General features: G+C 45.8%; 1 protein-coding gene across 1 annotated transcript in view; it reads right to left on the bottom strand.

The window, feature by feature from the left end:
* The window catches only part of LOC119394431 (sodium-dependent phosphate transport protein 2B), a 138,694-nt gene extending 117,860 nt beyond the window's left edge, over positions 1 to 20,834 (bottom strand). The window contains exon 1 of the mRNA XM_037661734.2: positions 20,655 to 20,834. The gene's annotated coding sequence lies outside the window, so the exon portion shown is untranslated. The remainder of the gene's footprint in view (positions 1 to 20,654) is intronic.
* Between the last annotated feature and the right edge of the window lie 5,824 nt (positions 20,835 to 26,658).

Here is a 26,658-nt window from a genome sequence, read left to right as displayed (position 1 = left end):
ATCATAAAGGGTGTTTGTGGATACATACGTAGTATTTCGACATTGATGCACTTAGAACAGGAGGGGGAAATAACTTTATATTTTATATCACCAGCAGAGGACGTATTAGTCCAGTAACCCCTCAATCCTGGCGGATTGTCCTCAGCCAGCTAGATCGCACAGAGATTCTTAGGCCTGGTTGAGCAGTAAAGTCTCCAACTGCTTAAAGTTAGTTAATGTACAACACTAACGGGTCGGGTCGTCTGGGCGCATGCCCATAATATGTCCGATAGGTCTGCTCTGTTCTTGCTTTTAGGCACCATTCAGTATGTCGTTCTTAGTAGTAGTCGTTGTATGCGACCGGGTTCGGATTAATGGAACAATTAGGAATGGATATATCAATCAATCAATCAATCAATCAATCAATCAATCAATCAATCAATCAATCAATCAATCAATCAATCAATCAATCAATCAATCAATCAATCAATCAATCAATCAATCAATCAATCAATCAATCAATCAATCAATCAATCAATCAATCAATCAATCAATCAATCAAGATAATTTCCAACATAATAGTTGGGGGTCACGCCAGGCGAAAAGCGGCAAAATGCAGCTTGAAGGTGCCTGTGGGCCCGTACACAGGGCAGCATTCACACACACACATTAATAGACAACATAACAGTACACAATGAACACAAAAAAAAGATGTTTAGAGTAGTATAGCCTTCTTCTTTGCGCGCCATAGGAATATTGAAATAAATATTCTGCCTTATTCATAGAGCCAAATGGAGAAACCAAGGCTGCGATGCTCAATGTTGGCCTCGTGCTATCCTTCCGTGCGAGTTGCTTCTCTAAATGAGGCACGCGGCTATCGCCCCATCGAAACAGCATAGAAGGCGACGCAATCGAGACTCGCTATATCATAGAGACGTCATTTTTTTACACCATTCGCGTGCTTTGCTGAGAAGTTTAAGGAATCAGGGCGGAAGGAAACACAGAGACAAAAGTTGCCCGGTGTGATGTATCGGCACGCAGACATCGCTGCCCTTATTGGCTCAAAGCCCGTATGAAGAAAGTAAATAGCGTCTTTGAATCAGGGCTATTATGTGTCTATACGACAACTCGTCTATATAATTTCCAGTCCAACCTATGGACGCGGGAAAAACTAATTGCGTATGATATTGATGCAATTCAACGTATCCAATCACATAATGTCGCTCACATAACCAAAAATCCAAATAGCACTAGTCGTCACTGATAACTGGCTTCGTTATCAACGATACCAAGTGGTTCCGGACCCGTTATACACAAAGACAAATACTTGAACATACACGCAAGTGATCCTCACCGACCTTTTGCAGTCCTGAGATTGCTGTACATCCTCAAAAGATCGTTATTATGCATTGAACACTTAGTCATAGGTAGTCGAATTCCGATTTATGGGTCGAATGCGTCAGCTATTCATATGTGACTCATTGTATGCGCACCACGGCGCAACGGCACCTCCAAGAATGTGCCACACGGCTATGCGAGTCTCTCATGTGAGTTGATTAGTCACGATTACGCACAATATAGTAATCGATGGTGACATTCAGAACAGCACGATTACATACAGGCGCGTCTTTAGGCGGGTGATAAATTTGTAGCAAAGGCTAAATGTGCACGTTGTAGTTGCACATTGAGCAGTAAGTTGGTAGCTATCTTCAGTATGTGTTCTTTGAGCAACGCAAAATTCTTGTTTTGAATTGAAGCGCTCATTTCGAAGAAAATGTTTGTTTGCTCGAGCGTTTTTTTTTTGTTCATCTTCACTTTCGAATAAAATTGTTGTTACATGCAACAACGTGGAATCAATGACGGCCGCACAGCTCCAGTGGGCAAAGCTCCTCTCCAACGATCGATAGCTTTCTTGTATACCGTTGATTCTTGACATTGCGAGATGTCATGTCAACACACCGCTCTGCTAGCGAAAAGATACAAAGCCCTAGCACGGGAAGCATTGTTATTGGCTGCCGCAAAGTATCCGCATGAGCGCTCAAGGATTTCCAGAAAATAAATCAAACGACGCTGGCATAGTCTTCCGCACACGTAAGGGTGAAGGAATTCGGAAAGCAGCTCCCTGGCTTGCATTCTTTTTTCCATGCGTCTGCAAACACCGTAGGAAGCGATGCAGAAAGCTGACAGGCGCGAACTTGTGACGCCCCTGAATCTTGCAAGGGTTGACGCTTGGGCAAGTTGGTGTGGATTCATTTCAAAAAGGTTTACAGCGCAAGAACGAACAGCGCTCTTTACCTCTGTTGTCTCGTCCCTTCCTAATCGTTCTTGCGCTGTAAACCTTTTTGAAATGAGCCCCTGAATCACAACGTCACTTTTCAAGCCAGGCACTGTTTGCATGACAGCAGGGTTTGCAAGGCTGACACAGAAAAAAAAAGAAAAAAAGAAACCTGACGACATCTTGAGGCAATGATGCAGAACGCGCTTGCCTAGTCATTGCCTGTTACTGAAGTCAACACAATGTAAAACAAAGTGCCAGAAAACGGAAACGGCTTTTTTGGAGGCTGAAGAAATACATTAACTACATTTTTTTTGTAGATAAACGTGAGACTACATTTAGACGTCTGCAGTAAGTTCTTTGCGTGATAGGAACGTTTTGAAGAATTCTTAAACCTGTCGTTGGTTGTCTGGTGGTGACTTGCACAATGATATCTGGAACCTGAAGTTATGTGATAATGGTTACACTCTCGATAATTACTTCAAGCGCGCAGAGATCAGCAAGTATCGTGCGAGTATCGTGCAACTGCCTACGATCAATGAGAGCAAACATTCAATCATTTAGAGAGCAGCATACGGGTCAACGTAACGAAACCGGGCAGAAAATATATATAAAAAAGGACGAAATGTAACAATCGTGTTTTTAATCAGCGCCAAACAGAAATTTCTAGGAGTGGACATCAAAAATATTCGATGAACATTTCAAGAAACTCCCGCGAAGATGTAAAAAAAAAACTTCCGTGTGACGACATGATTTTTTCTTTATTATATCATGTTTAAGAGATGTTAGCGCTTTATCTACCGTCATGGGGACCGTTTTACTCAAGCGCTCTTCGGCTGTTCGAAACATATAAGATGGATGTATAAGCGAACGTTCGGTGTCACTCGCCGATCGTGAGCTGCAGTTTTTAGATGCTACTTTGTGACAGCAGCGTATGTTTGTTTTGGATGACCAATGAGCATGTTTCACCCTGTTGTTCTCTGTGTACATGTGATCTTTCACCCATTTAACATTCATTTGTGAGCATACGCACGTGAAGCCTCCCTCCCTCTTCTTCGTCATTGCTTGTTAGTGCAGTCAAAAAGCCTTTACGATGAATGTCAACCAAAAAATTGGCCGCGTATCTGCGTGCTTCGCTGCAAATGTCGTCTAAAGACGATAGAAGAGGCGCTGCGTGAGATATGGACGCCATCTGGCAATACGTCAGGAAACATGAGTGCTGTCTTGCGGGCTGGTAGTCCCGGCGCAGTAGCAGGCGGTGACCAACGCGACCGGCGGGGACGCCAGCCAGCCCGAACACGCGGTTTGGCGCGAAGCGCCGAAGCAGAAGAAACGTCCGCACTCAACGAGTACTCTCCACACACTCTTTTATTTACACGTCGCCTGGGTAAAACAGGAATGCCAGAGCGGAGCCCCATGGCATTCGTACAGTGCAATACAGAACCGAAACCGAAACAGAACAATGAGCTCGTGCAGAGGGCACGGAGGAAGGCAAGTTTCAGCGCAGTCGCATTTTCAGCGCAGCTTAAGAAACTAGGGTCTTTAGAATTGCGTATGTATGCATTTTCTATTAAAGGGGTCATGAAGCACCCCTTGGGCTGGTTGAAAAAACACATCCTGCGGAAAGCTGACACGGCTATGAACTGCTCTGCCAAATATTACAGTCGTGCGCGCCGCGTAATGGCCACAAGCGGAGCGCGAAGTTGCCGTTTCCCCAGGCACCCTCTTTTCAAACAGAGGCCGGTTCTCACTCTCGTCGGTGGGCGGGGCGTCTGTCCGTTTACGTCGCGGATCTGTCAGTTTACGTCGCAAGAGACATAGCATGTTTATTGGCCGATAGCCGACGTAAATCGAGAGCGGCGTTCGGATCAGATGCGCTTCTTGCCGCGGGGTGCCGCCACTTGCCGGCGCCGCACTCCTCAGTACACAGTAGCCGCACTCGCGCAAGCGAACCACAGCGGGAGAGCGATCGCGTTTCATGACGCGCGCTGACGTAACTTCTTTCCCCCATGCCATCCCTCCCTGTCTAGCTTCCAGTGCGCTCGTCGGCACGAGAAAAGAGAGAAAGCGCTGGGAGCGTGCGCCAAACCCCCGTGACTCCGCTGATTCTTGACGGATTCGAGAAATTTTTGCGGCAATCGATTCGGGAGGCAGTACACTCCGATACTGAGGTCATTAGATCATTACTTGGAAAAGTGGTTCATGACCCCTTTAAAGGAACACACCACGTACTACTTACCTAGTGATGTTGCGCCTCAGATATGCGTAATGTTTGCTTTTTTATCGACAATGTACACAAGTATGAAGATAGTCAGCCGTTCAATATGGCTGGCCCTTGGGCAAACGGTTCAACTTTGGCCGAGTGGCCAAGGTCAATCTAAATAGGTCGCGAAAGTCGGAACGCAGAGTGGTCGGAAACCTATTGCGAGAAACATCAACACCCGCGTGACGATTAAAGCGCTACTAGGTGAGGGGGGGGAACAAATAATGAAAACAAAAAATTAATGAAACGTTTATTTTTATTAGTTTTAATTTCATTTGTCTCGAATTAAATTAGTAGATTACTTTAATCAAACTTCAGTCTTGGGTATGTGGTTGAGTGGCCAATTCTTTTCGTTTATTTTCAGAAACAGCGGGCACATGCAGGCAGTCTGGTAACATGGGCCAACGGTTTTGCGCATTTTCAGATGCAAATGGCGTCGCTCGTTTTTGCGCAGTAGGTTTGTGCCTGTCGTCCGTAGGTGATTTCCTCGCATAAGCTTTGTTTTCTAGTCGTGGTACTTGGCAGAAGGTAATATAGCCCATCGCAGCCATCGGGAACCGTTTCAGTGACTGTGTTTTGCCAGCGCACGGCCGGCGTGCTGTCGCCCTTCGGGACGATGAGTCAGCCACGCTACGCGAAGAAACGCTGCGCTGTCTACGGATGCAAGAGCAACACGTGTGCAAGGTTTGTGTGCACGTTTTTTTTTTTCGAAAGAAGTAGTAGCTCACGGAATCCGGACCGAACGTTGAATTGTTATGCTACTTCTGATTTCTGTGTTATATATTTTGGGGTAATATCCTGTTCAACTGCAATATTTCGCCAATACACCTTATTTATCAAATCTGTCTTTTTCGTCTTCCCGTTATCCTGCAGGCTTCCATTATGGAGCCGTCATAGTGATAAGGAAAAGAACGTGCAGCTATAAAAAAAAGTAAGAAGCGGCGCCCTGTCAAAAAATTTCATAATTTCGCGCCCATCGCGTTAAAACGTGACGTCATTTCCGCTTCCGGTTGTGACGTCATCTTTTTCTTTTTTTTTAAATTCTGTTTGTCCCCTCCTCACATAGATCGCGACCACGGTGTAAGAATATACTCAGGTGATGACACTCTTCCCCCAACGCATGGGAAACCGCAATCCACGCGCGTCCAGATAATGTTCGGGTTCTTATCAGATGATTTGCAGTTTCATCGGCGCCGTCTTGGAGGGCGCTACGAAAAGCGGGGTAGTCGTCTCCATAGCAACGCGCATGCTGCTGATAACGTGCATTTTTTTGCGCCATTTTGTTGGATAATGTGCATCCGCCAAGCGGCGTCGAGGGGCGAAATCGAGAGAGCAACAGGAGAGGGCACGGCGAGCGCGGTGCACTCCACCTCAAGCCACTAGATGGCGCACCGTTCAACGGACCGTCGACCGAACATTTTCTGGCCGCTTAGGCGCGCGCAGTGTCAACACCTGAATATTCTTACACCGTGATCGCGACTGTTGCATCAACTAGCCACCGGCTTGACACGTGGGCTTCTACGGAAGTTACGCAACCAGTTTACATATACCTTGGAGTGGCTGAATCGAGTGACGTGCCGACAAACAGAAAGACAGACAGTCTCCGTTTAAGTATCCCAAGAAAGTCTTTAATAACTCGACTTGAGGCCCTACTTACCCTCCCTGAACTGGAGCTAACTATCCTGCATTATTAATGTTATTATCTTTATGTGCACACACACACACGCGCGCACACACACACACACACACACACACACACACACACACACACACACACACGCGCGCGCGCACACACACACACACACACACACACACACACACACACACACACACACACACACACACACACACACACACACACACACACACACACACACACACACACACACACACACACACACACACACACACACACACACACACACACACACACACACACACACACGGGCAAAGAGGAAATAAGACAACTGTCTCTTAGAGGGGCACAATACAGCATATGCGTGGGCACAAGTGTGCGAGGTAATGATGTATGTGTAGAGTGTTGACGTGGGCTTGTTGGCACATACTGAACATCGGAAAAACAGCGCTAAGACGGGACATAGAAAAAAGCGACAAGACCAGGCTCTTGTCTTGTCGCTTCTTTCTATGTCCCGTCTTAGCGCTGTTTTTCCGAAGTGTATGTGTAGCTAGGCTGGTGTTTTTCACGTATATATAAAAAGTTCCAGATGCGCTTACTCCCCCAAACGCGCATCGCATGCTAAAGCAGCAGGAAGCACACATGGAGGCGCGGGGCAGATCTGACGCGGCTGCTGAGGCCAAGGCGTGTGTGGACGTCTTCAATGTATCGACGCCCATACTATTTCGATGGCCATGTCACGTGACATTGTGCCATGGCGTGATCACTTCGTCATTTTCTAGCATTGGGCAAAGAGAATTTTGGCAGTGGGCCGAGTAAACGTCGGCACTTCATCGCGTGGGTGTTTGGTATACCACCGGCTTTATACGCCGGATGGAGACCACATTTGCGGCTTCACGTGGCATATAATGCTTACGAATTGAACAAAGAACGTGCCTCGCCCCCTTTCGCTCCGTCCTTTCACGTCATTAACACGCATAACACTTGCGCACAAGCCGACCGCCAACCCGCCACGGTGGTCTGGTGGTTATGGTGCTCGACATCTGTCCCGAAGGTGGCGGGATCGAATCGTGTCCGCGGCGGCCGCATTTCGATGGAGGCGAAAATGTTTGAGGCCCATGTGCTTAGATTTAGGTGCACGTTAAAGAGTACCAGGTGGTCGAAACTTCCGAAGCCCTCCACTACGGCGTCCCTCAATCATGTCGTGGCTTTGGGACGCAAAACCTCAATTATTATTATTATTATTATTATTATTATTATTATTATTATTATTATTATTATTATTATTATTATTATTATTATTATTATTATTATTATTATTATAACAAGTCGACCGTCATACAATATACTGCGACATCTTGCATAGTTTTTCAGGAATAATGCGCAAAATCTTTTTTTCGTGTAGCGTGTCTTTGTGTTGTTTTTTCTGTGCAAACGTCGGAAATCATGTTATCCGCTGGAGCCAGCAGTTTTCCGTCAGCGCACGTGCCCGTTCGCGATGGCATGTATGTGTAGCGTGCATCACTTCGTGGGGTGCAACCTGACCTTTACCCCTCTCGCTCGAGTTCCTGCCTGGGCCGTACCGGTGATGGTCAGGTCACTCTGTTTTTTACAAGCTACGGCGCATCCTCGCACTCGGCGTTCTTTCGTGCTCACTCGCTGCTGCATCAGCTCGCCGTTTATTCACCTCGGGCACACGCGAGCTTGACTACCATATTGATCTTTTGTTTCGTTTTTCCAGGGGAAACAGCGCTGCTGTTTGTATAAGCTGCCTGCTGTTAGTTATCTGGGTCCGTATTCACAAGAACGTCCTACGTACGATGGGATTTTTTGTTAGGTAAATTCTTGGACTCTCGCGACCAGAAGGCAATCAATAGCGAGGCCTACCAGCTAATGGAAGTGAGAGCTTACGAAAGAAAAGCTCTGCGAATTTGGCCCATGCTGCTTAGCTGTATATGTGAAAGTTTACTTGAAAATTATTACTCAGTGCCTGGAATTACGTGCTACGCGATAAACCAGGCTAATGTCTCAAGCAGGTCAATAAAGTTATACCCATCTTTTTCTTCTAGTTATGATCATCTAAGTGCGTAATTTATTTCTTTATTTACAGCACGCCTACATCACCATGAAGGCATTGCATAGGTGTAACAAAACATAAACAATGAAACCGGAGGAAAATTATTTTACATAGAAACACCCATGATGCACATATGGATCTGTGTCTGGGAAATAATAATTTGTTACCAGATGCATTTAACAAACTTTTAGATGAACCGCTCCATTCCCTTATTGCTAGGGGGTTAGTGCAGAAAAACGCGCTTGTTCGACAGGTACAGCCAAATTGTTGTTGCTAATAAAGCGAGTGCTTATGTAATCTGGTTCTAAAAAGCAATTGCAATGACTGATACCTGTCCGATCCTCATACGTTCGGCGCATTAGTCCGAGGCTGAGTTTTTGCCTACGGCCACGTATGCGGGATTTCATCCTAAAGCATTATTCATTTCGGCAAGGCTAGAGCAGTAATGAATAAAAACAAATCTTACTGCTTACTTCTGCAGTTGTGCCAGTCTAACAATGCGATAATCTTGACAGGGGTCCGATAATGCACAAGCCCAATCAACTAAAATTGAAATATTAAGATTGCAAAGCTTTCCTCACATGACGGGTTATCTGTCTGAAACTTCTTACAAAAAAATGTCGGATTCTACCGGCGTTTGTACCGAGAATGGGAATCTGCTTATACCAAGTAAATTTTTCGGAGAAATAAACTTCTGTGTAGTTGTATTCGCACTGTGTGTCGATAAGCGGGTCATTTATGACATATAGGTGCACTCATTTCAATAATTTTCTGGAAGAACTTCGCCACTGCAGTTCTTAATATTTAAATTCATGTTCGCTTCTCACACCAGTTCACTTTCTTTTCTAAATCAGCTTCTAAATTATGTAACTTCATTCTGGGTGGTAAATGCTCGTCTGCAAACAGCTTTATGTGTGCTGTAATGTTTCCCGTCCATGTTTTTCAAATATTGGTTAAATGCAATACGGGTCTCGGTAAGTTTCCTTGTGGAAAGTCACAGTTATTGCTGAACATTTGGCGTTGTTCAGGATGACAGGCTGGGTTCTTGCCATAAGGGGAGCAGGGGGGCGGCGCCTCACCTTTCCTTTCTCTAATCACTTAAAGGGGCCCAAAATCTGGCCAATACAATCACTCAGTCGGATATGTTCCGTCATTGTTTGAAATGCAGGATTATGATCACCCTGCTTTTTGGCTCGATAATGGCAGCCGAAGGAACCTCGTGTTCCGAGAACTGTTTACTTCCCGGAAAGCTAGAGGCCAAAGGCAGGCCATTATAAGAAGCACGCCATCGCTTCATTTTCATGTTTTCGTCCATTGTGAAGCATGTTCTGTTTCGGACTCAACCAAAATGAGGGGTGGGGCGGGGGGGGGCTGCCATGACACATTTCCCCCACCCCCTAATGGGGAACCCTGCGCGCGCATGCGGTTCTGCCAACAAAGAAATTGGGAGTACACAATGTGTTGTGTTCCAATGTATGCGTTCCTCATTATTTCATGGTGTCTGATGCGATAAACGTTCTCCGACCGGTTGTCACAAAGTGTCCGACGTCTGAAAATATTCAATAGCGCATGACGGCCCCGGGTTAATCCGACCATGATCGGAAGCGCAATGATTCCGAAGCTATAACTTGCCTATGGTGGAATGCAGCACTATGTCGTCTGAAGCCGAGAGCGTGGCTTTTCTTGCGATGGCGGCTTGCCTAACTATAACACACTAGTCTACTGCTGCGTCCTCTGGCGTTGGAGCCTGGAGTCATCTTTTTGTAATAAAGGACATCTGTGGTCATCGAATGCGGTTGCTGTGCAAATATCTTGTGTACGTGCGCATTACTCCGATTGCTTCCGGACGTTTTACATACCGTGCTCGCAAATTAATGCACATGCATAACAGCCGCAATGTTTCAGAAAGCCATCTTTTTTGTACGTTTTGCTTCTTGCAGAACAAACAGCACGCTAAGTTTCTTTAAAGCGGACACGTCGCGGGAGAATTGAGCTGCATCCCTGCACTTTGAGCCTACTTGAGGAACGAAACGCAGAAGAAGATTGGCAGTATTTGCTATAGAGCGTTGTTCATTTTTTAGCAATACTTGACGACCGCTTTTCTGGCTGATGCGGGCGAAGCAACCTTGCGCAACGCATACGACGCTAGACTTCGAGAATTCATCGCCTGTTTCTTCGCATAACTTCAAAATACTGTGCTAACAAAACAGGCGTAGGGACAAAGAACAAAACGTCTTGTTCTTCTTTACCATTTGCAGCCAAAAAGCAAGCGTGCTAACGATTTGGAGCACTGATTTAATTATTTGTAACAAAATTATTTGTTAACAGTACAACACCACGCTTCGTGCCACTGAGTTCAATAAGTCAAGCTCACCACCGTGCAACGGAATAGACCAGGGTTCTCAAACTCACCTCAGGTAGTGGGCCGCAGCCACGCAATTTAGTCCCACAAAGGCCGGAACAATGAAAATGTAGGACCCAGAAGTGGAGGGGGGATTGGGGGGCGGGTGATGGCGCAAGGCCAGTTTGTACAAAATGCCAGCTAACATTGACATTTGAAAGAAGGCCTTTCTTATAGCTCATCTAAATGTCATTTCTGAAGGAGATTTAGCGCCAGGATTCTAACAACATGTCAATACCAATCTCCACCTCCAATCTCCAGAATGACTGCAATGTCGAAACCGATTCTGAAATATACAGTTCTTGTTTCACGGTTATGTTTCAACGCATGGTGACCGCAGGTGAAGTCTCAAGAAAAAAATGTTTTAGACCAGTCATGCCCGTGTAGCTCATGAACGTACCTATTAAAAAATTGGGACGAAGACAGTGATGTGAGGGACGGGCCGCGTGCTTCATTTCCCTGGAGTAGACGGTTCGTCGATGCAGATGTGTGAATTCTTGTTCATAAAAAATGCTTCTAAGTCCACTCGAGCCGTGTTTATTGAAGACCTGCCTGAGCTCCTGGTCTCACAAAAACGTGCCTCGCAACCACAAGCTGTGATGTGGGCAACGAAATGTGCATATACTTATCATTCATGTTTCTAGCTTAATAGCGCATGCTCTCTGAGTCGTTCGTTGATGCACCGTTCAGTTTGGCCGATGTACGTCAAAGAAATGGAGTACACAAATCCTGTGGCACACCTCACGAAGGGGTTGCCATTTTAGGTTTTCTTAAGTTTAGATTTGTGATCACCTCCGCATGAGGAAGGGGGCGTGGCAGGCGTGCGTGATGTCACTTCATGTATCGAATGGGTGTCGAGTGAAATGAACGGTTTGTAGTAGCGCTCGTCCTCGCCTGTTCACGTTTTCTTCTTGCGTGCGTGTTAATTTGTCACGCTAAATTTACTTGTAGCGATGGTAGACGACCTAGCCCAAGAGACTGTGCCTTAAAGAGCAGCTGTATGGACGCGGCCATATTTCAGCGGCTGATCAAGTCACCATTTTGAAACTGCTGTTCTACCTTTCCCGATGGCGGCCGATGAGCTCTGTAAATGCAGAAAAGAAACTGCGTTCGCTTCACGGGCAAAATATTATTGGCTACTAACGCAACGCAACGAGTGCTGTTGCAAGCTTAAACGGAATGCAGGGGCCGCTTATGATTTACACACGGCTTTATTTTATCCAGATGACGGTGAACGAATGTCATAATAATCAGCGTGCATGCGTAGGTTCTCCGATGAAGCTGTATCCGATTGCACGCATGCAGTTATCGACCGACTATGGCATTCCATTTGCCCAGCACTGAAGGTGCGATCTCTGACGATAGACGTCTACGCTTGTTAATAGAACGTACGTTACCGTATTTTAAAACTTTGTTTTACGAAGCACGACAGCTAGGCGACAATACAGTGGAACTAAACGAATGTTGCTTTCTATAGGCGAGCTAGTGATTTATGCTAAGCGAAGATGGGGGGGGGGGGGGGTTGAACGAGAATGACTCATTGATGTCTATGTGTGCGACAGCTTGAGCGCACCTCGGCACTGCGCGAGATAACAATCAGTTGCTAAAAAATGAAAGGCCAACACTCAGACAAGGGACGCAGGCGAAGGCGAGACACAACTGGCACTGTCACACTTGGCGAGACGCAGATGTGACATAAGTGACGTAGGTACTAGTATGTGCGTCTCGCCTCTTTCTTTTTTGCTCATCAAAGCGGTGGAATGAGTTATTCGAACAATGCTGCAGCAAACTTACCCAAGTGTCTCGCTGAAATTCAAACGTTCTTAGGTCAGTCTCAATCATGACTCATCATAACGTATTCATATCGCAGATAGACATGTCTCCTTCAAAGCTTAGTCACTGATCTATTTTAAGGCTAGTTCATATACGCCTAACGACCATTTATTGCTTAAGTTCGCTGTATTTCCTAATGCGGAAAAGTGGCATTGCGCGCTAAAATTTCGAATGTCCCGTTTTTCCCAAAGGTCCTCCGCAACCAGCAAGAAAGCTTAACCACTGCTGACTGCCTCTCTACGAGACACGGGGAGGATCAAAGCCTCGGGCCCAACGCCGTGCTATCGATGCATGAAAGACTCGTGCCTTTCTGCAAAAGCACTGTCGGCTACGTATGCTAGGCTAACCCCGCCTGCTGAAAGTCACCACGACCATTACGAGCATACATATCGGCGTTTATCATTCTGATAGTGCTATATAAGTTGATATTATACCGCGTCGGAGTGTCTGCTGAGTGAACATCTTGGCGAACTCTATTGTTACGTGTACACATTTCGTTTCTGTGAATATTTGTGTTTCGTGAACTTTTCTGATGAGCGAACATTTCTTTGTTTTGGGGTGCCGGAACTGAGAGCATTCGTCCATGTGCATACATGTATAGTTTTCTGGTTATCCATTTCTGAAGAACGGCCACTGGATAAAAAAAAAGTTTTTTTTTATAGAGCGGCCTTGTCTGTACATTGACATCTATTATTCAAGAGGAGTAGCCGGCGCCACACATTGACACCAACCACTATTTAAGTACATTTGATTAAAAGAAAAGGTGCCTTTTTTCTATTTTGCTAAGCCAAGCGTTGCTTCACATTGGTCGGTTATCGCATACAGTTATGACAAATAAATGAATGAACAGCGCCAGCGGAAGACGGACAAAAGACGGGGACAAGGAAATGCGCTGTGGTTAATTGTCACATTTCTTTTTTTAGGGGGTTCAGCTGTGCTGGTTCACTTTGAAGGCTCAGCATGCAGCGTGACGTGGCTTTGGATATGATACAGCGCCATATCTTTCTCCATCCATCAACTAACGGCTTCTAACAGTCACTTGCAAGAAAGGCAATTCGGTGGTGTGATCTCGGAGGCCACATATGTATGCATGGTTGACTGGCTGGCTCTTCGAGCGATGTAGACCCTTGCAATTTTTTTTAAAAGTCACCCACCACGGCGGTATAGTGGTTATGGTACTCGACTGCCTCGAAGGTCACGGGATCGAATCCCGGCCGCGGCGGCCGCATTTTTGGTAAAGGCGAAAATGCTCGAGGTCCGTGTACTTATATATATTTAGGTGCACGTTAAAGAACCCCAGGTGGTCAAAATTTCCGAAGCCCTCCACTACGGCGTACCTCATAATTATATCGTCGTTTTGGGACGTAAAACCCCAACAGTTATATCATTCGCAAACGGTGAGCGCAGGACATGGTATCGCGGAAACGGTGAGCACAGGACATGGTAGCGTCTAATATTCTCGGAAGGTAACGAGATCTGCCGACGACGCGCAAGCGCACAATATACACTGAACTGCGAGCGCCGTCTGCTACCCTGCTCACTTCGACGTATCTTTATGTAAGTAAACGGTGCCGTACAACGGAGCACGTCGGAGAAATGGTGAAGTGTATGCGCGTGCGCGCTATGCGCAGCCAAGCAATTATCCGTGAAAGACGTTCGTAAGAGATAAAAAGGAAAATAGCGGATAATGCTGCGGAAAGTGAATGCGCCTAGCCCAGCCGAGGGCACTTGCACTAGGCTGCGCATAGCGCGCATGCGCATTCTCTTGACCATTTCTCCGATGTGCTCCGCTGGTCGCGGTAGCTGCATTCCAACAAGCTGCGCGTAGTGCGGATCTTGCGAATTCGTTCTTCAGCAACACCAATGTATTTTTCATCCGCTTTAATTTTTCACTATTGCATGCTGTGCCTACATTAAAAGTTACAGGTAACGCCTTCGCTACATTATGATAACGTTGTAGCGTCAAAAAGAAACGAGTTCCTTTTACAGCGCGTTTTTAATTGCACCGTTTCTAATTACAGATTTGTTCTCGTTAAATTTTGCATTCCGCATTCCTACGCACGCGCGCGCGCATCGTACGGATCCCAACCAAGCAGAGATTAGCGATCCTAGAAACAAGGTGCTGCTCTATTTTTCGGCGCAATCATTTCCCTCTTTCTCACGTGACGTGGCAACGTCTGCTGATAGCATTGTCACACGTGTGAAACAAGGAAGTTCTGCACAATACTGCTCATCCTTTTTGCTCCTTTAGTTGAAATTGATTATTGAAAGAATTGCTCGACTCAGATAACACTGTTTTTAGGAGAATGGTTGATTAGAAAACTTTCAAATAGCGCTAGCGATAAGATAATATAGAAACAAAAAAAAAACTGGCAAGTCGAGCGCTGCTGTTATCTGTTTCCTCGCTCTTTCCCTCAGAGTTTATTTTTTTTTTGCTCTGGTTGAATCCTCCCCGTTGATGAATGCAAACCAAGACGGTCATCTGTGGCTATTTTTGGATATTCGGATGAGGTGACAATTACGTGTTGAATAGGGTACAGTACTTTAAATTAGAATAATTGACAATGCTAAAACTTTTTCAAAGGTCATCATCCGAACGCCACCTCAATTTCGGAGCAACGAGAACAGAGAAGTGAAACGCGCGATGTTATGAGATATACAGGGTGTTTCACGCAACCAGAACGAAATATATATATATATATATATATATATATATATATATATATATATATATATATATATATATATATATATATATATTTTTTTTTAAGTGTTTAACCCCATTTGAACGAAACTAGCGGCATATGGTTTGCCGTTATGTGGCGCCCGTTAGGGTATTTTTTGTATTACGCTTAATTAGCTGACTAAATACGATGAATAATTCAATTTTTTAAATATTCCCGTTAGGGTCAAGTGCGTTTCGTTACGTTGTTGAATGCATCTTCTGCACCTGATATATGACGACGGTAGTTCAGCATGGCATCTCTGCGTGTGGGGGGTTCGAGTTGACGGTGTTTCCTAAGCGCCTACGACTACACCGCAGCCTCCAGTACTTACGAGTTTTCAGTACTCCTAGCGTGCTGGAATCCAATGCACATCTGGAGGTATTGTAAAGGGTGTAGGGATACTTGTTGCTCCCTTTAGTCTCGGTAAGTTCTCGTGTCTCTGGTATTGTTAAGGGACGCCGTCAGCGCTCTAACTTAAATAAGTTCGCTGTGATTGATGTTCAGACGCCATAACGTTCCTTGCAGTCTTAAAGTTGTTTTATTTCTTATTTATGATCGTTACAGGAAACGAACGATTATCGCTATTACAGAGTGAGTACTTGTGTTTCCTTAATTATCATTTCCATAAAATGAGCGACAGACATTACATCAAGATGAAGCCTTGACCTTTTCGCGAGATCATGAACTTAATTGCAAAAGGAAAAAATGAGACGCAAGGACGCAGAAGCAGTTTGCAGTGCAGAATCACGTTACCGGAAATTAACCGGATGCCTCTGACGGTTCGTGCTTTATATAGAAGCACCCCAGAGCGTCTTGACCGAACAATTGGGTGCCGCGAAACTAATACATATTGCGAGGATCTCGTTACGGAAGCACCTGGGAATAGGAGTCGCTTGGAGACAGCGGCCGAGGCCAATAGAAAACGCCCTGCCAAATATAGTACGAAGGCCTCTTCCTTCGCGGGACAACATTAGGCGACGGAAAACACGATCTGCTCAAACGGACGCTCGGTACCCATTCTTCTTCTCGGGGAAAACCGGCGAAAACATGGCATGGCCCCACTGTACCCCTTATCGTTATTTTTGTCTGGCGTATTGCTTGGGCTCACGATTGCGTGAATACGTGTGCGCACGTAGGTTTTTGCAGGTGATGAAGGTATCTGAGATTACGTGTTTGTGCCCTCATTCGCGAACACGTATATAGTTCACGTGCTGCCGGAGTTATCGTTTGCCTGACACAGATATCCTGTCATCCTTCTGTCCGGTTTCAACTGATGCCGCTTGTTCCTGTTGACAGCGGATAACTTGAGCACGTGTGCTCTATGAGGAAAAACACATGTTCCGGACTTACGAGCACACGCTGTGCTTTCTGAGAACAACGGAAACGAACATGTTGACCAATTGACGCCGAGTCAAGGCAACCGCCTCTTTTATCTTTTGGCATGTGTGGCACATCTTACACAGAATATAGGCTTATAATTTATGCTAATCAGTAAAAGAATAATTACAGTTCTTGGGGCTTGGCGTGCCAAAACCAGCATATGATTGTGTGGCACGCCATAGTGGAGTGCTGCGGAAATTTCGACCACCTGGGGTTTTTTGCCGTGCACCTTAAGTCTGAGCACACGGGCATGTAGCGTTTCGCTTCCACCAAAATGCGACCGCAGCGGGTCAACAGCCGAGCTAAGACACCGAGCTAAAATGATGAAAATAACACAAAAACAGAAATGAAGAGGCTAATTTCGCAGTTTTTATTAAATAAAAAAAAACGAACGTAAAGATGTATGTCTCTCAAATCAGACTTTTCTTATACAGTTAGCCAGACATCTAAATATCCTCTTTCGTATGAGACCACCTTCACACTCACAGGCGCAAAAGAACAGCGGCAAACTACAGCAGTAAAGTGAGATCTTGGACTATCTGACTTAAAGATCGAATTTCTGGAAGCGTATCGAATAACGTATTTAAACGGGCTATTTTTGTGCTTTAGTGAAGTGTGGGACGCACAAGTCATATAATCCTGTATCAGACGTTACAAAAAGGAGATAAATGCACCGACTGTATTTCGCCGGTTGTCTCCCGCAGATTCTCACAAATAGGTTGCATGTGCTATCCACTCACCCTTCCCAAAGCCTCACGAATTCGTCCATCTGCAGCTATACTTCATGTCTATAAATGACCAAGTTCTTGCGCGCAATGCCAACGAACGCGGATTCAAAATCTCATGAAATTAATGTATTTCAGTAGAACTTTAAAATATGCGAATATTAAAAAAACTTACATTAAGAGCTTGTTGCGAATTCAAGCGGGTCATTTGTTATAAAATTGAGCTAGTTTCCTGACTCTGGAAACCATGCCGTTGCTATTTCTTTTATGTAACAGATATGGGTTGCTCATGCAAGCAACATTTGTGAGAAGGTGGCTGCAGCATCAATTCACATATTCATTAAAATATAAAGCGCCTTCATAGGAGGGCTTAAACACAATAATGGTTCTTCGCTTACTTTACACATTGCGATAACGATTATGTAGGGGCCCTCAAACGTGCTTTCACAGTCGTTGTAGCCGCGACGGTCAGCATAAAATCGAAAGGCCATCACAGCCTGTGAAGTTTCGTATGCCGTATGTACTGTGGTTCACTGGCGAGAGTTTGAGCCGTGAGTAATGGTGGCTTGGTGCGCCTTCGATCTTCAATGTGGCGGGTTCATGCGCGCGTAAAAACATGAATGGTAAGCGTGGCAGGCGAGCGCGAATCTCCGAGCGACTGAGCGCCAATACGCTGCCCATGCGCAATTCTTTAAGGTGGCACCGTTTGGGGCATCTGTCCCAACAATAACTACGTGGCTCGCCGTTGCTTTCTTGAAAACTCGGTTCTCGCCACTTTCCTATCAAGAGAGTGCAGTCGCGCAGTTCGTGACCAGCAAGGAAAACAAGGAAGGACACGCAATACGGATGTCGATTACTCTCAACAGGTGCACCTGTTTTTAGAGAGTGTCTGTGTGGTAACCTGCGGCGGGTGCAAAGGTTACACTCTAAAAGCGTTCGAACCCTTTGGGGCATGTTTTTGCCCCACAACAATCGTCACCTATATTGCGCGTCTTTCCCTGCTTTAACGTCGCGCTTCCGGGTTTTTCAATGACCCGAACGGCGTTCGCGCTTTCAGCGTAACATAAGATTCTTGAGAGCAAAGTGAGGAGGGCGAAGTTTTCCAGAAAGGAAATGCAAGGAGGCCACATGGCCATCTCCCTTGTGCTACAAAGTGACTCATCGAAGGGTGCTTTTAGAAGGCAAGGGCAATTCGAGGTGTATGGTGCCCCGATGAGTGCTGCGTTCCCATTTTTGCCTGTTGTTTTGGTGTTTGCGTGACCTCAGGTTCACGGGACCCGCTTAGCTGGAGGCCGCCCGAAGCGTTCTGTCAGCGTTGCCGGTGCTCTTTCTAACGCCAACTTTGTGACAGCGAGTGTTCGCTGTCATTGAATGAAATATGTCGATGTTTGCACGCGCGCGCTTCAAACCACGTGATTCTTATTTAGGCAGCGAGTATATATTACAATGTATAGAGCTGACAACTGTGCGAATCTTTCGGTGAAGGTTGCTCTATGCAGAGACGTTATCCACTCAACGTCATTGCTCCGGGGTTGTTCTGCAATCGCTTCTCTTGTTTTTAGGCCAATGGCGCGAATCCTTCATGCGTGATAGGCCGCGTCTGTCGTGTGAGTACGATCAAGATAAAAAATGTTACTCAGATAATATTAGCTAATAATTTGTGGGTTTTACGGGCAAAAATTTCGATATGATTATGGGGCCCACCGTAGTGGAGGGCTCAGCAAATTTTGACCATTTGGTGCTCTTTAAAGTGCGCTGAAATCGCACAGTACATGAGCCTCTATAACATTCTGCCTCCATCAAAATGCGATTGTCACGGCCTGGATGAAACATTACTCACAGGAGAATGAGGGGAGCATATGTGAAATGTGTAAATGAGATGAAAGTCAAGGACATTCATTCATAGAACTAGCTATATCGAATAACTACAGTGAAACCTCGATGATACGAATCTCACGGGACCACCAAAAATATTCGTATCATCCGAAATTTGTATCACCAGAAAGCATGGAAAATTAGCACGCGACAAAAGAAAGCTGGCGTACATTTTATTTATTGTTTTTCAGGGCCGCAGCAATGTCAGGAAGAACCTTGAATGATTGTCAGTTAAGTTTTTAGATGTCGAAAATTACACCAGCACTCGTAAATATACAGCCCGTACGCGCGTATTTATTTAATGAACCAGGTGCGTTGTGACCCGTGACAGCAGTAGCCCCTTCCAAATTTTAGTATGCATTTTTGCATGACACCGGAGTACTGCAGCGAAAGTAAAAAAAGAACCGCTTTGACGCGATGGATTGCGGCCGTGCCCACACAAGTGCGACCTCAACAGTCGCGCATGTTGACGTTGTGAAGCCCGATCGACTCCTTCGCCAACACCGTCGTCGCCTTCTTTCGGTCCTCATCCACCTTTCATAGGATGTCTGACGCACGAGGCAGGCACGTGTAAACACAGTACAACGACAGCAACCCGCGTCGACGCGTTAGAAAAAAAAAAAAGCATGGCGCTAATGTCCTCTGTAATCTAAACGCGAAAACACACGGAAGCACATAAGAGCCTCAAAGATTCGCGCACATAATGTTGGAGGTCGTGACGCGTCTCTGAAGGTTTATTCTGACCGTAAGAAAAGTCTTTTTTTACACCGTGATTCTGACGATTAGGCGGTGCGGCGCGCATGCCCACGCTTGCGTTCCCGCGCTTGCACGTGCTTGGCGCGTCTTCCGCGACAGCGCGGACAGCTCCTCTCTGTAACTGGGCGGTAGCGCACGTTCGTATCAAACGTCGCCAGGTGAAAATCGGTTCGCAACAACCGTACTCCATTACGTTGCAGGCCAATGGGCCTTGGCCGGAACCAACGAAAAATTCGTATCACCCCGAAATTCGTATGAGCTATGATCGTATCACCGAGGTTTCACTGTATATCGAAACAGTAATAATGTTTGCGATTCTAAACCGATGGTTTTTCTTGAGAGACGCTCTAGTAGATGCACCGGTTTAATATTCATTACGAAAACTTGGCAGCGCAAACAAACTGTTCTGCGGTTTAATATTCTCATATTATACTGCCGTAATGTGTTTCGAACTGTGATTTTGGGGGAGCCTCGAATTCGAAGTTGGTGTACTTCTGGCAGCATGCTCTTTTAACGGCACGGCAAGCTCATGAAATGAGCTAGACGCACCGTGAAATGAGATACGAGACTCACAAGTGCCATTAACATTGAATGTGCGGCGTCGTTTCTTTGTGGCGAATGATTTACAACACGCTCGACGGTACAAGCGTATCCTCGCGTGGAAACCATACGGAGAAACCTCTACATCATTTCTATTAGCGCAAAGAATGACGTGCGAACAAACTCACTTGGTGCGTGACTGTATGCCGGAGCTGTGTAGGCGTTACGGGCACAGGGGTGCCGGACTCCGGCTACACCCAGCGTCAGGGGGAAAATCCTTTCTTCGTGGGCGAGCTGTAGAGATGACACCGCGCGGACTGACGGTAGGCTCGTTTGGCGCCGTGACGCCGCTGTGCTCTGCCCTTTTAGCGCGCGCTCCTGGAAGATGTCGTTGTTGCACACACGAAACGCGTAAAAACGAGAGTGTGCCGCAATCGGCGTGTGCCTCTTCACGAGCGTGCCACCGCGGGCGGCCTTGCGGCAATCTTCTCATCCGTGTAAGACGACCTCCTCACCTTCATCCTCTTCCTCCTCATTGGCTGTCATGCGTGCGACTGTTTTGCCTTTACCACCTGCGAGTGTACGACGTGGTGTGCGCAAAAAAAAGCAACCCCTCCGGCGGCAGCCTCCTTTCCAGGCTATAGGCTCATACGAACGAAGGATTTCTGTGGCACGTTGTATTATTGAATATGCGCGTGGAACTCTGCCAAGGATCGACTCTGTCCGGGGCTGCCTTGGAGGAGAGACATAGTCTTGCCGGACGACAAGCAACTCGTTCTGGTGGAGCCAGCAGCTACGAGTTGGCTTCGTGTGTGTCGATGGAAATGAGTGGCCAGGTGGGTCGTATTGAGATAACACACAGCGCTGTGGACCGTTGTTTCTAGAGGCAGTGTTGACTTGAACAACAACAACAACAACAACAACAACAACAACAACAACAACAACAACAACAAAAAGAAGTTCCTCGTGGTTACTTCTTTCACTTTGATGTAATGACACGGGAACGTAGAACACGCTAGAGTACGCTGATAGAAAACTTGCATTCGCTGCTATTCTAATAATATGAGAGGAGCAGGAGGAGGAATGAACTTTATGCAGAGGAGTGAGCCGACGACAGAGTCGTTCAAGGTCAGAGGGGAAGAAAAAAATATTCAGAAGGAACAAGCGCGAGTGTACAAACAATATCTGTGCGGGCATACACACCGAAATCCCAGTCCGGTATATACGTACGATGCCGGCATGGATGCAGGGTGGGAAGGGGGGTGGGGAGTAGTGGTGTTCACCATCTGCCTTACCCTCCCCGAACACGGTGTCGGCACCCGCAACAGCAGAATAATTATCACTCGAATGAAGTTTCGAGAACTTCGTTTATTATGCAAAAATGAAATCTTCACAACTGCAGCACTCCATGTCTCTTGCCCAGCGCTATTCCCAGCACCTAACGCAATTGTCAGCATGGCGTCACGTTTGTTAAGCCACCGACATGAGTGTTCACCCACTCTAACAGTGACATCGAGTCTGTTTTCTCCATAGCTACGCCGAGAAACAGTGTTCGTGATTCAATGTTCGCAATGATCGGCTTAGCTCAGTAGCTTAGGAATGTATCCAAAAGAAGAGAGAGAGGAAAGACAGGGAGGTTAACCAGAGGAAGCCTCCGGCTTGCTACCCTGTACGTGGGAAGGGGAAAGGGGATGTAAAAGAATCTTCTTTGTTTTTTGTCGAGGAATATATCAAAAGCGTGGTAAACCTCGAAGGTATAATGCCGAGAATTCTTTGAAAGCGGCGGGCAAACCGATTAGAGCAAATAAGTGGGATAACCTTTAACCCAAGTTAACAGTAGTTAAATAATAGCGAAAGTATTCTGGTATCAACATTAAATGTCGCCCCCGGCACCTTCGATTTCAGTTCTGATAAAATCGCTTACTCCTGCGACTAATCTTTCGTCACCATGAGTTCGCTAGAACGGAGACCTTGTTGAAGGCGGCGATAGCATATGAGCACGCCGCACTGTCTAAGTGGATACGACGCCGTTCTGCTGTGCATTACGTCAGGTGCCCAACTACCGGTAGTGGATGCCGTGCGTCTTGCTTGTCTAACAAATGTTGATAAATGGGCAGCGAGAAGCTCAACTTAAAGGCCTCTGATACAATGTTGCTCTTTCTTCAAGAGGCGTAGCTTCGTAAGAATCTTCGAAACACTTAATACATACCGTTATGAAACGAGGGGCTTCTTTAGGAGTGTTTTCATTTTCTAGTACTTTACCCAGGGGTAATATTCATGAGAATAAATTCTCGATGATAAATATTCACGTAATAAATTTTGACCTGCTAGGGCAACGTTGCTGCGAATTATGCGTTATAAGGGCGCATATACGCCACACTTGCTTCTTTTTTCTTACTTACACTGGTCTCATCCTCTGAGTTACGGTCGTAGATTTATGTGCATGCTTGTGGCGTGTATGAAATTTTTTTTCTTCCTGTATTTCGTCCTCCTTCTCATTTAAAAAAAAAATAAACGTTACGTTCTCATAGAGAGCCGCGCGCTCACAGGCGATGACTACTGGAAAAACGCGTTATGAAAACTGTCTATAACCTGAGTACAAATTTTCTTTCATACGGTGGCTTCTATAAAAATTCAGGAAAAAAAGGAGAAATATAAATTCAATGCGGACGGCGGAAGGTTAACCGGACGATAAGTACGCACTCTGTAACCCGGCCTGCAATGGGAAAGGCGTAAGGACCAACAGGAAGGCAAAGAAAATCACAAGAAGAGAGAGAGAAATGAATGGGTTAAAAGAAAAGCATGCACACACGGACAAATGAAGGAGAAATCAAAAGCATATCCCGTACATCAAGCCTATATTAAGGCTAGAGCAGTATCGACACCTGATTGATGCTCATCCCCTGATGATTGCGAAAACCGAAAAGATTCCACTCTGCATTGACGTTTATGGCTAAAAGTGGCTTTCACGAAGTCATTCTCCTTTCGAATCGAAATGGCTGACAACCTTTTTTGTGAAAACTGTGGTAGTGAGGAGACAACGCATCTTCTGCGACTATCATCGCTACAATGCGCCAAGAAAATCACTCGCGGTCGCTCTAGCTCGCATAGATCACATACGGATTAACGGCAGAAACCATTCTGGAATGTCGTCCTGAGAGGTCATCGCCGGTGAAGGCGACGAAGCCAGTGCTCAACTTCTTGAAGACAACAGACCTGCGCCGGCGGTTATAGATCAATGGCGTTATCATGAATGTGAGGTGTGTGGCTTTGTGAGCGCGTGTTCTCCCACTCTCTCTTTCTCCCTATATTTAAAGCTCCACCATCCATTTCACCAGTGTAGGGTTGCATACCACGATCCGATGTAGAAGGCGCGAAGACGACGACGGACAACAGAGAGAAGGACACACACACAGGGCGCTCTCTCTTGTCCGTCGTCGTCTTCGCGCCTTCTACATCGGATCATGCAATACCAACACGCCCAGTTTCCACCCTAAAATAGAATACCAGTTCTTCTAGACTGCTTAACATCCCCTGCCTTTCCCTTCTCTCCTCTTCCTTCCTTCATCTGTCTAGCGCCTAAAGCTGATTGCAACGCCTCGCGATTGTATGTGTGCTGTCACGTGGTGGCCTGCAGCCACACCGGAAACAATATACTCTGCGTGTGAGGAGCAAGTTTGTTTTCTTTAGAGCACTGTCACACTGTTTAAAGTGAACACTTATGCAGCGACTTGTCCGTCCAATATAAGTTTCGCCATCAGCTGGGCGGTGTGGTATAGAGAAATCAATGAGAACAATAAGCGAACCCACTGACGCGAGTAATTATGCGCCAACTGTCATTTGTTTATCTACAGCCGCAAGTGAAATGGCAAGACTATAGACTCCGCTTCAGCGCATATGAAAAGCAGAAATGATTTCATGAAACACTGGTAGGCCAATTCAACATTTTTTTCGCATGAGAAAGGACGTGCAACTATAGCCAATAAGAATCAGAAGTTGTTATCCTTCGGGATCCTCTTCAGCACACTTGCCGAAAATGACACGATACACAAGAATGTGCACACAAATTTTGCTCATGTTCAAAACAATTCCGCAGGCAACGTTAGCTAACATTTTGTTCTAATGACCAAACCCTGGCCGTCCAGAGTGCCCGCAATCGGGCCGCCAAGCTTGGCTCTCCCTACATGGGACTAGCCGGTGGCGCGGGGTCTTCCCTGCGTGTTCTCTGAACCAGCATAAAGTTAATTCAACAACAATCTTGCCCCCCCCCCCCCCCCCCCCCCCCCCCCAACTCAAGCCCTTTTCACTGTCCGGGCCCTGGCTGGACTAAAGTTAGTGACTGCAGCCCGCTAGCTGAGGTGAGTTTGAGACCCCTGCCGTAGAGCAACTAAGGCAATAAAAAAATATTCAACCAGTGGCGTTGCATTGTGGTAGAATACTTGACAGACTTCGCAGAATAATGGGGTTCGATTTCCGCTGGAACCGCAATTTTCATTTGCTTTTTATGAAGTGGCGTAAGCGTCTGCACCACACGCCGCCTTTTTCAACAGCGCAGTCGCATCAGGCATTCACCGCGCTAATATGACATTGAAATCCTGTGTCACTAAAGCTTTTAAAGCGGCGTCTATTCTATCGATATTGTCCCCTTCGATATTTTAATTATGGTACAGGTCATGGAATTGTGACCTAGCTTTTTGTTGCTCTTGCAAAGCTAAAAACGTCGCGCGACATTCTTTGTTTTTACGTTGTCGTTCACGAGGTTTTGCGGCTCAATGAACTGAAAATTTTCTTTATGATTCAGAAAAAGGTGGAGTCTCTCGGATAGATTTTTCTACCGCGCGCGGTCCCATAACCAGATATTTATTTATTTATTTATTTATTTATTTATTTATTTATTTATTTATTTATTTATTTATTATTGCGATAGCAATTATATGGACACTCTCGGCTGATTTTTGCCGTCGCCGTCTGTCGACACCGTCATGTCCCGGATGTGTATAACTATGTATATATATACAAAAAAACACGAAGAAAAATAAAGCAGAAGAAAATTCTGAAGTACCCGACCGCGGATTCGAACCAGCAGCCCCTCGCTCCCCATCGCGCTGCGTTAGACAACTCAGCCACACGCCATGTATGCGCCGGGGAAATAACGGCGAGCTATTTATATACACCATGTACCGCTGGTGGTAAGTAAATCTCGGAGGAGCGTGGGCGTGTTTTCCATCACGCAACGCTCGTAATTTTTTTTTCAATTTGAAAACTGCTCTTGAGTCGCGCACGTCAAAGTGGCCCTTTTCTGTACCCACTCGTGATGTGGAAGGAAAAAAAAAAGGAAAGAACACCGGGCACACCTTGCATCAGACGCCCCCTGTGTTAGGAGACGCAGAGGGTCACTCCACGCCCCGCAGTTTAAAAGAAGAATAAATATCTAAGAGCGTCTAACTTCTAAATTTCCCCACTTATATTAATCCCGGTTTCATGGCCATTCCCCCGTAGTGGGTAAAAGCCAAGAATTAAGGGTCAAGCAAGCAAGCAAGCGTCTGATTCTCCATTGTCGGCACTTGCAGCGTGCTGCTCAAGCACATAGACGTAACAACTGTGACAGTTGTTAGTTCACGCTTGCCCTGTGCTTGCCTGTGCGTTCATTTAGGGCATCTTTATTTGTGCTTCAGCGGCACACTGCAAGCATCGAGCTGCTTCTAGTTCTTCGTGTGACATTTCGATTTCTTGCTATCGCATTCATTGCTTCGCCCTTGCGGCGAAACTGTGACTTTATTTATTTATTTATTTATTTATTTATTTATTTATTTATTTATTTATTTATTTACTTATTTACTACCTTCAGAGTGTTCACATTACCGAGGGGCGGGCATAGACATAGCAAAGTAGTGAAGTACGAAATAACGACAATAAAATGAGCACAAGTAGGGTGAAGAAAGAAACGATATATTTTCGGGGTAATTATACAAAGCAAATGCATATAGGTCGATCACATAGCAGAGTCACGAAATATCGAGATCATTATCAAAGCCTACTGCGTGTGTATTAGTTAGAGCACGTAATAATAAGGGCAAATAATAGTTACAGCACATCATAATAATACAACCTACACAAGTAGACGAAGATAGGCAGGATTACAGAGTGGGGAGACGAGCTGTGTTTTACGTATTTCTTTGAGAATTCCGTAAT

Source organism: Rhipicephalus sanguineus, chromosome 5, assembly GCF_013339695.2.
Source record: "Rhipicephalus sanguineus isolate Rsan-2018 chromosome 5, BIME_Rsan_1.4, whole genome shotgun sequence".
In the NCBI taxonomy this organism is placed as follows: domain Eukaryota; kingdom Metazoa; phylum Arthropoda; class Arachnida; order Ixodida; family Ixodidae; genus Rhipicephalus; species Rhipicephalus sanguineus.
Note: the sequence above shows the minus strand (reverse complement) of the source record. Positions and strands in the feature narration are given on the sequence as shown.